Source organism: Peromyscus maniculatus, chromosome 6 (genome assembly GCF_049852395.1).
Source record: "Peromyscus maniculatus bairdii isolate BWxNUB_F1_BW_parent chromosome 6, HU_Pman_BW_mat_3.1, whole genome shotgun sequence".
NCBI classification, from domain to species: Eukaryota; Metazoa; Chordata; class Mammalia; order Rodentia; family Cricetidae; genus Peromyscus; species Peromyscus maniculatus.
In genome coordinates, this window is record NC_134857.1 from 44,895,395 (window position 1) to 44,910,291 (window position 14,897).

A 14,897-nucleotide genomic window follows, 5' to 3' on the forward strand; every position below is an offset into this window, starting at 1 on the left:
GACCTTCTAATTCTTTCTAAACAGTTCACCAACTGGAACCCAAATATTCAAGTATATGAACCTATTGGAGTTCTCATTTACACCATAAATCAGGGGAAGGTACTTTAGATGAAAGTACCCTTACCCTTTGTCCCTTTCCTCTCTGCTTATACTGTTGACTTTAAATTTCATGAACATTTTTGACTAGAATCATATGAATCATCAATGGATAATCTTTTTCATTATTTCTCTTTTGTTTTCCAGATAGACACCAAAAGTCATATTTTCCAACAATATGGCATGATAGATGCTGTTTCTAAAAGATGCTTTGTTAAGTCTTCTAGCTCCCTGAAAGAAAAATTGCTTCTGAAGCCACCACCCACCTGCCAAAGGCCCAGAGGAATTGTCACTCCTAGGTTAAACGTCATTCTGGAAGGATGTTAATGTTATCTTACTGCCTGGATTTCTGAAACAGAATTATGTAAGTTTTAATTTATATTCGTCCACTTATCTTCTGAGAAAATGAGTTAGATATTCAACAAGAGAGGAACGATTAAAATATATTACCAAGCTTTATACTGAAAATGACTGTAAGGAATTCCTTATAAAGAAGTTATTATTTTAATGATCAGACATTGGACACTAAGTAATTATTAATTGAAAATCATAAAAAATATCTAAAACTGAAAAACAAAGAACATACTTCCTATTTAGTGTTAAGAATAATGATAATTGAAAGCAATTGATTATTTAGGGCAAGAAATGAGATAGCAGAAAGACAGTCTGTAACCCTCAAGTCTTCTAATATTATGTAACTCCCCATCATATGTCATTACAGTGGAAATAAAAATATATAATGTTGTAATTGCTCTTGGTTTCTCATCAGACCTAGATGATATGACTCTGCTGCTTAAGACACCACACATTTGGATAGCAAAACACAGGGAAATCAAGCTTGACTAAGCTGGAAGCGATCTCCCAGCTAGCTTTCATATTGCCTAAGTTACTATGTAGACTTGTGGGTATGGACCCTGCAAGTTACAATAGTGATCTGTCAGGCAAGATATGTTCACAGATACAATAGTGGCCCAATGTTTATGGGAGTAACCAACTAGCCTCTGATTCGATTTGAGGCCATAGGAAGAATGTATGCCTTGCATTGTAAATAAGATTAAGAGCCCACGGACAAGGGATGTTACAGGTCCTAGGGAGGAACCTAATAACATTGTTTTGCTAAATGGAGATGGTATCTAACTGCCTTCTAACTGTTTATGTTTATACCCGTAGATTAGTGCTGCTCTCAGCCTTGGTCAGCAAAGCTTTTTAAAATTTATTTTTATTATTATTATTACCATTATTATAATTTTTGCAATGAACAACAGTTGCTTCAAAACTTATAACTGGTAAAAGTCCTAAGAATGAATGACTATTGAATGCTCAACTATAAATGGGACATCTATATTATCCTTTCCAAGACTCAGAGAGAGTGGCAGAAGAAAGAGTAGAAGGAATTTATAAGGCGGAGAATGGGAATGGGAAGGAGCTCTGTGATATGCTGCCTTCTGGGCATGACATAGCTCTTGCACCCATGAACTTACAACAGCAGCGGCTACCTCTACAAGGTCTTTGCAGAACTGGATCCATCAGCATTACATCAAAAATGGGGAGAGATTCAGAAGGCCACCCTTCGCCAAGGATCTATTACACAATTATTACTTGAAGGAAAAGGAAGAATTATATTTCTCAGTTGTTTAGCTATTGTTTTAAGTTGCCCCTTTCCAAGGAAATGACCCACCACTCATGCTCATGCAAGCAACTCTAATTATATGCAGTATGACACATATTCTTTCTCTCTCTCATCTGCACAAATGGAAGTGGGAGGAAAACTAGTTAGGACAAGAAGGGGTTCAGTGGGGGAGGGAGATATGGGAGAATAATGGATAGAATATGATAAAAGTATGATATATATAGATATATATGAAATTGGGAAATAATACATTAAAAACAAAAAATAAGTCTATAAAGAAATACCTAGGAGAGAAATAATTTATTTTAGATTAAATTTATATAAGAAGAATTTAAATCTGTTAAACTTGAAGACAATTGGTTGAGAAGTAATGATGTGGTAATTGCTCCAAGTCTCTTTAAAAAGTAAGAAAGTATATGCATTACCCCACTTATAGGTTTGGTTTGTTTCTTATGTTGCTGCCATATTTATTAAATTTTATGTGAGTGATAAGGCTATTGAGCTTGTAACATGTAAACCTCTACTTCAATATGTAGAAGACTCACGGAATCCCTTTGAATGGCTTTGGAGGGCCGTTGAGGCCTAGAGCTTCTGAACTTGGAGAGAAAGCAGAAATATCTCTTCCATAAGTAGTATTTGAAAATTGCCAAAATAAGTCACAACAGAAAGACGCAGGGTTCCTAGCCAGTTTCTGAAGTGGATCCCTGTGACAAGGCCTTCCCAGGTGACTATTGGAAGCCAAAGTTAGAATTCAAAAGGGTTAGAAAGTTAGAGAATACAAGAGCTGAAGAGAATTTAGCCAAACACTGGAAATAGTACACCTGGACTGTCACAACTCACTGCCATCATGTTTTGGGATAGGATGTGTTGTCTCAAGGACTCTAAATGAAGAGACTTCTATTTTTCTACCAAATTTTCTTCTGGGGTTTACTTTAGAAAAATTACGTCTTACTATGTCCTAAGGAACTGCTGACCTTTATTATTCCAAATCAACCTAGTCCCTGGAGGAGTCTTCGAGCTGTCAAGAACTCCTTGCTTCTTTAATGATGGGTTTTACTTGTGTTCCTTATTTTAGAGCATCCTCTGCTGTGGAATGGGACTATATGGATGGTTATCGAGGAAAACCTTAGCCACACATGTCAGATCATCTTCACAGGCCCACAATGATTAGTTTCCCCATTTATGCTAGAATAGTTGAGACACCACATCTGTAGGTGAGGTGGAGATCATTCCCTATTGCACACCCTGATTTGTGCTTGGTTGTGGCTGGGATAAGGCGTACTTTGAAAATTCTATGAACAGAGGAAATAGTCCATAATACTCTACATGTGTCCATGATGTTGAGGAAAAGGGTAAACAAGCAAGAGTGGAAACTTTTGTGATAAAGAGTGTTCTGTATAGAATTTGCCTGCATATTGTATTATTTTGGAAGCTGATGAATTGTGTTCTATTCCAAATAAGTGTGAGAAGAAACACATGTTGTCCTGATGGCAAATATCAGCTTGCCATATGTGTCATTCAAGTGGCAAGTTACATTCAGGTTACAAATGTGGAGAGCTTAAAGTAGCACACTATATAACCAACAAGTTAGTGGGCAAGCTTGTTAGTGTTTTTGTTGTTGTTGATTTGTCTTTTGGATTTGTTTGTTTGTTTTTCAATTTGACATAAGCAAGAATTATCTGTGAACACAGAATCTTACTTGAGAGATTGCCTCAATCAGACTGCCCATAGGCAAGTCTCTGGGACATTTTATTGATTAATGATTGATGTAAGAGAGTGTGCTCCCAGAGTAAATGGTCCCAGGTGGCATAAGAAAGCAGGATGAACAAGCTATGGGAAGCAAGCCAGCAAACAACATTCATCTGTGGTCTCTGTTTCAGTTTCTTATTCCATGTTCCATCCCTGAGTTCTTGTCTTGATTTTTCTCAGTGATAGATTGTGACCTGGGAGTTGGAAGATGAAAGAAACACTTTCCTTCTTAAACTGCTTTTGGTCTTGGTTTTGATATTTATCACAGCAATAGAAAGCAAACCAAAAAAAAAAGTGGGCTGTAGCAGAAGTCCAGGTAATTGGGTAAATCATTGTGCAAAGACCTTCTTCACAAGGGGCAGTGACTGTAATAAATGGGGTGCATGGTGCTTCTGCAGATTGTTCTGATGAGATTACCTATAGATACCTGTTTTTTTTTATTAAGAAAAATTTTCATTCATTTTACATACCAATCAAAGATCCCACTCTCCCCTTCTCCCACTCCCCAGCCTCCTCCCCCAACCCACTCCTCACTACCCCCCACAAGAAGGTAAGGTCTCCCATTGGGAGGCACATCTAGTAGAGGCAAGTCCAAGCCCTTCCCCCTGCCTCAAGGATGCACTATGTGTCTGTCCCATCATAGTTAGTGGGCTCCAAAAAGCGCCCTCATACACCAGGGATAGATTCTGATTCTACTGCCAGGGGGCCCCCAAGCAGATCAAGCAACACAATTGTATCACCATGTAGAGGGCCTAGTCTAGTCCCATGAGGGCTCCACAACCATTGATCCAACTTTCATAGTTCCCACTAGTTTGCTTTGGTCATCTCTGCAGGTTTCTCCATCATGATCCTGATGCACTTGCTCATAGAATCCCTCCTCTTTCTCTCCAGCTAAACTCATGGAGCTCTGCTTGGTGTTTGGCTGTGGATCTCTGCATCTGCCTCCATCAGTCATTGCAGAAAAGCTCTGTGATGACAGTTAGGGTATTCACCGGTCTGATCACCAAGGCAAGCCAGTTCAGTTCAGGTACCCTCTCCGCTATTTCTAGTAATCCAAGCTGGGGTCATTCTTGGAGATTCCTGGCAACTTCCCTAGCACTGGGTTTCTCTTTATTCCCTTGATATCTCCCTCCATCATGGTATCTCTCTCATTGCTTTCCCACTCCATCCCTGTTCCAGTTCAACCATCCCATTCCCTTATGTCCTCATACCCCATCCCCTACCCTCCATTGCTCACCCCTCACCCCCAGTTCACTTATGGAGATCTCATCTATTTCCCCTTCCCAGGGCGATCCATTCACCCCTGTTTGGGTCTTCCTTGTTAGCTAGCTTCTCTGGAGTTGTGGGTTGTTGTCTGGTTATCCTTTGCTTTACTTCTAGTAGATACCTGTTTTTATGTTTAAACCAAGGGAAAATTTCTGATATAACTGGTTACCAACACTGGAATTTTGTCTGGCTTCAATTACTCTCACAACTTTCTCTGAATTCACTAACATCCCGCCAGGCAAGTTCACTTGTTCAATTGCTGTTTCCCTCTTAAGCCTTCTTAAACTTTTTGCAACATATGGCATTTTTGAATTCACTCTCCTTTACACTCTCTTCTGCACTTGTTTTATTGTCTCCACTTGTACATATTATACATTAACAAAACAGTGGTATTATTATTATTGATGCTTATTGTTGATAGGTATTGTTGATAGATACCTATTGATAGCTCTTGTTAATACTGATTATATGTGATTACCAGCAAGATAAATATCTTACTTCATACACAATGGGTAAGAGAATAGTATTGTCCCACTTTCACAGGTGAAGAAATTGAGGCACAGCTGTCTTATGATTAATGGTTCCCCAGGAAGTAGTGAAGAAGTATATAAATATTGACTAAAGGATGGAATGGAAATGGCATGGCAGAGTTCTGCTTAACTTGGGATAGCTACAATACCCTTAACTCTGTCATGACTGTTTCATATACATGGCAAAATAAAAATAAATCAACATAAAGATTTTTTTTCCACCGGGTGGTGGTGGCACATGCCTTTAATCCCAGCACTTGGGAGCCAGAGGCAGGCACTTTTTGAGTTTGAGGCCAGCCTGGTCTACAGAGCAAGATCCAGGAAAGGTGCAAAACTACACAGAGAAACCCTGTCTTGAAAAACCAAAAAAAAAAAAAAAAAAAGATTTTTTTCCATTGGTCTTCATAAATTCCACTATATTTTGATCAGATGTATTTATTTTACCATTTCTATCATGTCACTTTTTAAAATACAGAGAGGGATAAAACTCATATTTTGTCTTTAAAAATTCTTTCTTCCCCTAGCTGTTTGAGTCAATGCTAGGTCCCTTTAGCAGAATGAAATTGGCTAGTTAAGATTTTGCTACAAATTGATAAGTAACATGGAATATTATCCTTTGGAGATAATGACAAACAGATTTGTACCAGTGGTAAAATGATAGATGATGTTCGTGGAGGACACAGACCTCTATAAAATTATGAGAATAATTAATGTTTATTTCATCTTCTGTTTACTTGGAAGAATTTGAAGTCCATTATTCATGGCCTTTTCAATACCAGCTATATTTAACCAGATCCATTTAGTTTCTAAAATGGCACTGGTGGTGTTTGCATTTATTTCTTGACATATATCTGTTGCTTCCTGTATACCAAATAATGTAATATGTTCTATATATATAAAGGTCAAATAAAATGACACAGTCCTCTCTTCCATAGGTGAATGTAATTCTGGCAGATGCAAATATAAAACAGATCATTTTGCAAATAAATAATTGCTTAATTATAGTGGTGACAGACTGTCAAGTGGAAAGCACAGGGTTTATGAGATGTCAGGGAGACTAATTTTCATTTGAAGGTTAGAGAGGAGATGTGGGAGCTAGATCATACAAAGCCTTGCAAGCTTTTAATGAATCCCATTTAGAAATTCAGAGTGTCATCAAGTTGGAAGACTAATAAGATAAATATCCCCAACTAGAAACCACTAAGAGCCTACTGAAATAATGAAGTTATCAGAAATATAAGGTCTTTCCTCTGTATGGTGGAAGATATGTAGAAGAAATTAGATATGATACAGGCATGTGGGGCATGCCTGTAATCACAAAACTTGAGAAATAAAGGCAGGAAGGTCAGCAATTCCATCTGAGACTGGCTTGGGCTATGTAAGATCCTGTTTCAAAAATAAATAAAAATAAGAAAGACATTCAAGTATGCACAAGAAAGGTCTGTGTTTAATAAACTGAGGAGCTATTGACATATAAAATATGTTGGAATTTGGATTAAGGAGAATTAACTTCCATTTTATTTTTTACTCATCAATTTTACATGACCTTAGAATCTAAGGTCTCAACCTTAAACTCGGTGGTTTTCAACCTTCTAGTGATGTGACTCTTTAATACACAGTTCCTCATGTTATGGTGACCCCAACCATAAAATTATTTCATTGCCACTTTATAACTATAATTTTGCTACTGTCATGAGTTGTAATATAAATATCTGATATGCAGGATATCTGATATATGACCTCCCCAAAGAGGTCATGACCCACAGGTTGAAAATCACTTCCTTAGAGTACTTACAAGAAACCCCTCGAGATAGTGGGAATTTGGTGTCCTGGCTAGAAATAAAATTTGTAGCCATTTCCTGAACTTGTAGACATAGTTTGTACACCCCTATAAGCTCTAGAAAAGAGTGGCTATTTGAAATTTTCACAAAAGCAGCTTCTATTTTGTTCTGTGTTGAGTCAGAAGTTCTGTCTTCTGTGTGTTTATATGGTTGCAGTAGGTCTTGTTCCCAGAAGAATCTGAACCCAAAAATTGGATGAGTTGAGGAGAAAAATGGAAAGCATTAAGAGGTCACTATAAGCAATACAGAAAACTCTAGGAAGAAGGCAGCTTGATAGAAATGCATTAATGTGACGAAAGAGAAGAGATTAAAGAAAATTTAGTATATCAAGGAGGAGAAGCCGACAGTGTCATGGATGCCAAAGCTACAAGAAACTTGAAGATGGAGAACTACTAGGGAATTTGGAGTAAGTTGTCAGAATTGGAGACAATTTATTTCACTCATAAATTCCTCATTCATCCATTTAAGCAATTATCCAGGTCCTAGAACATCTAGGTTTCATCATCCGCTATTGCAGCACATCTGTGAAATAGCGTGTGGGAAAGGCTTTCGCAGGGTGTTGTCAGGGAAAGGGAGAGTTGGAATATAGAGAAAGAACTGGCCAAGCTCAGCAAAATCTTTGAAAGAGAAGTAGGAATATAATCGAGGAGAAAAGCACAAGAAAGGTAAGGAAACTGGTGAAAGGGAATAGAGTAGGATTCCAGCAAATTGAAAGGTAAAGGATCACATTGTGGGATAAGAAAGGTGCTGGTGTGGGAATTGACTGCAGAGATGCTGGGTTTAGCAATCATTTTAGGTACTTTACAAATGTTTGCCAGAAAAGTATCATTTGATCTTAGCATAATTAACTGCTTGATCAAAATTTGGTTATTGTACCTAGGTAGGAAGCCAAGAAATTGAGTTTTGTTAAATTCTTTGAGAGTTTACAGTCTCAAGAGGTTCTAGTGTTATCTGCTACATTACCATAAATAGTTTTATGACAAATGAAAACCAACCATCTTATGAAGATGTAAATGGGAATAAACTCTTAAAAGAATTGATTTTACGTGAAAGCAAACAGTACTGTCATTATTATGCTTATTTATCTAAAAATTATTTTATTATGTGGTAAATATGAAAAATATTTTTATTGACTTGGAAAGTATAAATTCTAGTGTTTCCATATACTAGCAAAAGACACTTAAAAAAAACTTAAAAATAAAGTGTTTAAGGCTGCCAGAATGGCTTAACAGGTGAAGGTTCTTGTTACCATGCCTGAGAACCCAAGTTCAGTTACCTGAACCCAGATAGTAGAGCGAATACACTCTCACAAAATGTCTTCTCACCTCCACAGTTTGCTTTCTCCTCTACGTGTGTGATGTGGTACACACACATGTGCATGCACACACAGGCATAAATTAAAAAAAAACGTGTTTTATAATATATAAAATATTATATATATATGAATAACCTTAATAAAAGTATATGCAACTTTATACAGTAGACTAAAATCCATTCCTCAGAGACATATCAGTAAATCTTTAAAAATTATCATCATATGGGTTTTTTTGATATATGTGTGAGTGTGGGTGTAAATATGCTATAGTGTACATGTGCAGATCAGGGGACAGTCTTGTGGAATTGGTTCTCTTGATCCACCTTTGTGAGTTTTCCAGGATTTTGTGGCAAGTACCTTTACCAACTGAATCATCTCACCAGTCTCAGGAAATCTTAGTAAATAAAAGGTCATGACATTTTTCTGGATGTGACTACCTGATTTTTATAAGATGCAAATTCTTCCGTATTAGTATATGGATTCAAGGAAATCCCTTTTCTAATAGCAAAAGTCTCATTGAGGTTTATTTTACAAATATTGACAAGTTGATTCTAAATTTCATTTCAAAGTAAAAAACTCAGAACAATATTGAGGGATGAGGAACTGGGATGTAGCTCAGTGGAAAAGTATTTCCCAAAGGCAGTGTGATATTAACATAAAGACAAAATATAGGTCAGTGAAATAGATTAGGATTTGGAAATACCCACCTTATATGGCCAGTAGAATTTTTCAATGAAAGAATAAGGAATTTCAATGGGAAAGTAAAGTCTTGTTTTTGCATTTTTTTACATTTAATTTTTTTTTAGATTATAATTACAGTATTGCTCTCTTTCCTTTCCTCCTTTCTAATCCTCTCATATACCCCTCCCAACTCTCCTTTCAATCTTTCAATCTATGGCTCTTTTTTCACTAATTGTTATTGCATGCACATATGTATATACATAGACATTCCCAAATATAACCTGTTGAGATCCATATAATGTTTCTTGTATGTATGTTTCCAGGGCTGACCATTTGACATTGAACAATCCATTAGTGTACTCTTCCATGGGGAAGACCACTTTTACTGTTCACAACTTATCCTCATCTAGTTTGTCATATCCACTAGTGTCATCCTTATTCAGCTCATGTATGAGTGCTCATATTGGTGAAACTTTAGGGTATAGTTTCTGATTTTATTAGGAGACTCAACCTCACAGCAAAATCTTGATCTTAAAATCTCTCTGGCCAGTTTTCTGCAATGTTCCCTGAGCCTTAGATGGATCCATTGGGTCTGGGCTCCACAACTCTGAGTTTTGATTGGTTGTGGTTTTCTATTGTGGTATCTATCAGTTACAAAAAGAAGTTTTCTTGATAAGGGGTGAAGGCAATACTGAACTATGGGTACAAGTACAAACATTAGGGATTATGCTGCCTTAATAAATTAGTGGTTGTAGACTCTGCTCCAATAATCATGACTTCACTAGTTAGTTAGGTTTCCAGTACCAGGCATGATTTCTCACTTGTTGAATGGGTCTTAAGTCTAATTAGAGAGATGTTGGCTACTGCCACAGTATTTGTACCATTGCTTCACCCTTAGGGTTATCTTATCATGCTGGTTGTTGCTGTGGTTTATAAACATCATAGCTGGGTAGGGCTGTTGGTTGCTTCCCTCCTTTGAAAGCTTGCAGAGTGCCTTATGTTGTTTCTTTCTTTTACAAAGAGTCTCCTGTAACTTAGGTTGACCTTGAAATTATTATGTAGACAAAGATACTCTCTCCTCCTTCCTCTGCTTCCAGAGTCATGCTGAGGTTATACATAGATGCCACCATCTATGTTAATCAGTGCAAAAGATTTAACCCAATGTCTCTATATGCCAGAAATTCACTCCACCAATTGAACTAAACCTCCAGCCCAAAAATAAAATAAAGATAATGCACCAGCTGAGTAATATACCTGAAGATAAAAGTGAATTAGATACATTTTGGACTTACCAAAATAGGATAGATAAGGGAATTATTTTCTCTGATTTGTCAAATACAAATGGACTAGACATCGTTTAGGTATTTGTTACTTGTATATATTGTATATAGTTATTGTACTTTTGTATATAGTTTTTCTTTTGTTAGTTATAACCTTTTGCCTTTTTATTAAAATAGAAAAGGGGAAATATGGTGGTATTTTATTTGTACTGAAATGTGATTTTCGCTGTATGTTAATAAATAAAGTTGCCCGGGGTTCAGAGCTATTAGAGCCATAGCAAGAGCTTGGTGGTGGTGGCAGTGGCTGTGGTGCACGCCTTTAATCCCAGCACTTGGTAGAAGAGCTAGGTAGATTTCTGTGTGTTCAGGAATACAGCCAGCAGTGGAGACATACGCCTTTAAGACCTGGAGCGCTGTACTTACAGGCAGTGACGAGGCAGTCATGTGTTTGGGTTTACAACCAATGAGAAGGCAGAACAGAAAGACTATTTAAACACAGACAAACAGGAAGTAGCTCTCTTTTGGGGAGGTAGGAGCACCGCAGGAGGTAAGATTTTAGCTCTGAGCTCTGACCTCTTGGCTTTCTCTTTTACATTGGTTCTGTGTTTTTTATTTTAATAAGACAGTTGGTTACATCTACAGTGATTACCAACTCATTCCATCCACAAACATCATTTTGATAGAGTATAGACATACGGAAAAAAAAAGGTTCTAGAAAAATGGACATATTAAATTAATATAAAAATTTAAAATGCTCTTTTAAAAGAAACTGTTAGCAAATGAAAGGTAAACTATAGATTAGAGTTTTGAAAACTTTCATGTGTTCCAGTCATGTCTCTGATATGTTTTGTTTAGTTTTTTAAAAAGATGTAAGTTTATTTTTTTAAATAAAGTTTATTTATTAAAAGCTAAGCTGTTCTTAAAAGTTAAGATGTTGTAGCTGGAGAGATAGCTCAGTTTTAAGAGTGCTTACTGCACTCTGGAAGGTTGGCTCACAATCCCTTGCAACTCCACCTCCACTGAAGAGAGGGAGGGAGAGGTAGAACACACACACACACACACACACACACACACACACACACACACACACACGTAAAGTTTTTCAAAGATAAAATGCCTGATAACCTAGCATCATTTGAGGGTAAATTTAAAAAAATATATATTTTAAGCTGCTTCCAGCATTTAAAATCCAGTGATATTTATCCCCAAATCTGGCTATTGAGTGTTCTCTTGAAAAACAATTTTAAAAACTAGAAATATGGACTCAGCAATTCCATGTGGTGACTATAGGCTGTCACTGGGCAGTGATGTGTTTGTTCATTTGGGTCATATGTTCTCAGCACCTCATTTCTATTGTCTTCTATGTTTTAGCCCATCTCTTTCTTTTCTTTTCTTTTCTTTTCTTTTCTTTTCTTTTCTTTTCTTTTCTTTTCTTTTCTTTTCTTTCTTTTCTTTTCTTTTCTTTTCATTTCTTTTTCTGGCTTGTGTGGGTATTTGAGTCTAGGCTGACAATTCTCAAACTTTGTACACATGCAGAACCATCAGAGGAGATAAAGCCTATGAGCAACATCCCTGGAGAGCCTGAGTCATCAGTTGATGAGTTGGATCATCTGTATGTTTCTGAAGCATAACACACCCCATGTATCGAACAGAAGTCAGACCCACACTTCAAAAAGCAGTTCTCTAGGTTAGTATTCACAGTGACATCTTAGAAGTTTGAACATTAATTTTCAGCCTAGAAACCACTGCTATGACTATGAGTTGTCCTTCAACACATTATTCTTAACCTAGAAACTCATTGAAGGAGTTCCACATTTTATCTAAGGACTTGTAACAGATATTGTTGTATTTTGTTGGAGGGAAGAATGTCTGAGCTAACAACCCACACTTACTATCCTCTGTTGCAGCTATAGTACCCATATGATGCCATCTGACCAACAGGTTATAGGCAGGAATCAATAAAGGAGGCATTTAGGAAAGCCTCACGAAAGGAGTGGATTGAACTTGCAGAAAGTCCCCCTCTGCTGTCTGTCTGAAATAAAGATTCATGTTGGAAGCAGAGCGCCAATTTTTCTAAGATACTTAACAAAAAAGGATAAAGGTCTAGGCCCATAAGACTTTGAACTTAATTGATCTCAGAAGCTAAGCAGAGTCAGGCAAACTTAGTACTTGGTGGTAGAAACTGGTGAAGATTATGTGTCTTTTTGTGTGCCAAACAGCTGTAAACAGTCTTTGGCTCCTTAACTGGAAAATAAAGTTCCTTTCTCAGATTATTTGTTGCTTTATTTCACTTTCTCTCCTTCTTTTTCTTCATAGCTAAATTGATTTTTAACTGATGCATTAATGGCATTTCTACTATTCTCTACTTCTTAGCTATCCTTTTTTTTTCTATATAGATTTAAATTCTATTCTGATATAGTACACTTCCCCTTTAAGAAAGTCTTCTTTTATTATATCTCTAAAGAGATCCAGTATCTTCAAAATAAAATGGTACTCATTTTCTGACTTGTGTTCATTAGAATCTCATGCTTACATTCATATAATGGGCTAATTGGTATGCTATTGCTTATATTTCCTAAAGAAAATTATATCAGCCTTAGTTATCCGAGAGAAAGAGAAATTACACTTTAACATACATTCATTTTAATATCCCAAACATAAAATAAAGCAAGAATATCTTTTCAAAGAGAGCATTACAAGGAATTTAAATTATTTATCATATTTGTGCTATTTTCTGTATGTTACAAGACACTTTCTTCTGGGGATGTCTTTCTGTATGCTGGAATGTGTTGTTCTGATTGATTGATAAATAAAACACTGATTGGCCAGTAGCCAGGCAAGAAATATAGTATAGGCAGGATAAGGAGAGGAGAATTCTGGGAAGAGGAAAATTGAGTCAGGAGTCGCCAGCCAGAAACAGAGGAAGCATGATGTGAAAGTACCAGTAAGCCACAAGCCACATGGCAACTTATAGATTGATAGAAATGGGTTAATTTAAGATATAAGAACTGGATATCAAGGAGCCTACCATGGCCATACTTATAAGGAATATAAGTTTCTGTGTGTTTACTTGGGTCTGAGCAGCTACGGGCCTGGGTGGGGCTGAAGAAAACTCCAGCTACAACTTTCAAATAGATAAAAGCCTGTACCTTGATGACAATATTCAAAAGTGTATTGAGACACTCAATAAATGCTATCATTGAAAGTATTTTTGTTTTAAAATCCACTAGCCAATGTATTTTACTAGAACAAAAGCCAAACTATTTCATTTTCAGGGCTATCAAGATCATCAAAACTCATTTACTGTCTAAAATTCAAGCTTGGTGTCAAGTTGGATTATAACCAACTATACTATTGACCAAAAGGATCAAGAGTCAACAAAAGAACTACGGTGAGGTTATGGGTATTTGACAGAAATTTCTTGGGTAGGGGGTAGAAGTGCATTTTCTCAGAAAAACACAAGAATCTTAGAACGAATGAAAAGTGAAGAAAGTATGATGATGTGTCAGTAGGAAGTGGAGGCTGACTCTGGAACCTTAGAAGAATGAAGCTGAGATGCAAGGAGCTTTCAGTACCAACTAGGAATACTGCTTTCATTTTCTTTTTTCTTCTTTTATGTCTATCATTGCTTGGATTCTGAAGGGTTATGGCCCACCTCAGAAAAAACACTTTGAGAGGTGTTCAGAGAAGAGTCCTTCTTTGGCCATGTAGTTGAGTGATATTTTTTTCTCACATTTGTTAACATAGGTGTCTAAGTGTCACAGAGTTAGAACACTCAAGCTAGATGGGACCTAATGCATTGTTTAGTCCACTTTGCATTTTGTATACAAGAAGGAATATTGTTGAAAACAAGACAGATTTGTCATTAAGGTGAGTACTGTCACCAAGCTGGCATCTTAGCACAACGCTTGTATTTAATGTGCACTCTGAATTTTCATGGCAAGGGATACAGCATGCAGACATTCTCAAATATGCTGATTTATATATTCCAGTTTCCTTTATTTTTCTCCATTTTTCCATAGAGTGGTATACTACAGAACATACATTGGGAATATGGGCCTTGTAGAACTCATGGTTCTATAAGATATAGTCAAGTCATTTTGACTTTTATGAAATAATGTAAGAAGTTCGTATTCGGAGTAAGCATGTGGATTTCTCTAATGATACACATAAACTCCTTAGAGGTGGAAGATTTGCTGACACCTCAAACACTGGTGTTAGCATGAACCCAAAGAACAACAAAATAAAAGTATTTAAGGTATTCTACATAATAAACTAAGATATATTTGTGAGCCCCTTAAGGGATAATGAAAAGAAAAAGCAGCAGTGGGTGATAAGAGGAAGGAAGCTAAATGAGGTGATGGGTTTCACACACTTACCAAGAGTAGGAAGGAATCTGCCAAGTGTGTATCATGGTATTAATCCTATTACTGTAATTCAAACTTTCTCAATTATTCTCAGCTTTTTAGAAAAGTCATCTATCTATAGGAGCAAGTGAAGTGTTTCAGA

The 14,897-nt window shown here is 36.7% G+C and overlaps 1 long non-coding RNA gene across 2 annotated transcripts in view; it reads left to right on the top strand.

Moving 5' to 3' along the window:
• The first annotated feature begins 248 nt into the window (after window positions 1–248).
• LOC143273735 (uncharacterized) overlaps window positions 249–14,897 on the top strand; it is a 40,887-nt gene continuing 26,238 nt past the window's right edge. The window contains exons 1-4 of one of the 2 annotated variants that reach the window (XR_013051926.1): window positions 249–460; window positions 11,925–12,075; window positions 13,664–13,779; window positions 14,136–14,259. This is a non-coding gene — a long non-coding RNA (uncharacterized LOC143273735). Of the gene's footprint in view, window positions 461–11,924; window positions 12,076–13,663; window positions 13,780–14,135; window positions 14,260–14,897 lie in introns of those variants that run through there. The other variant, XR_013051925.1, reaches the window with a different exon arrangement.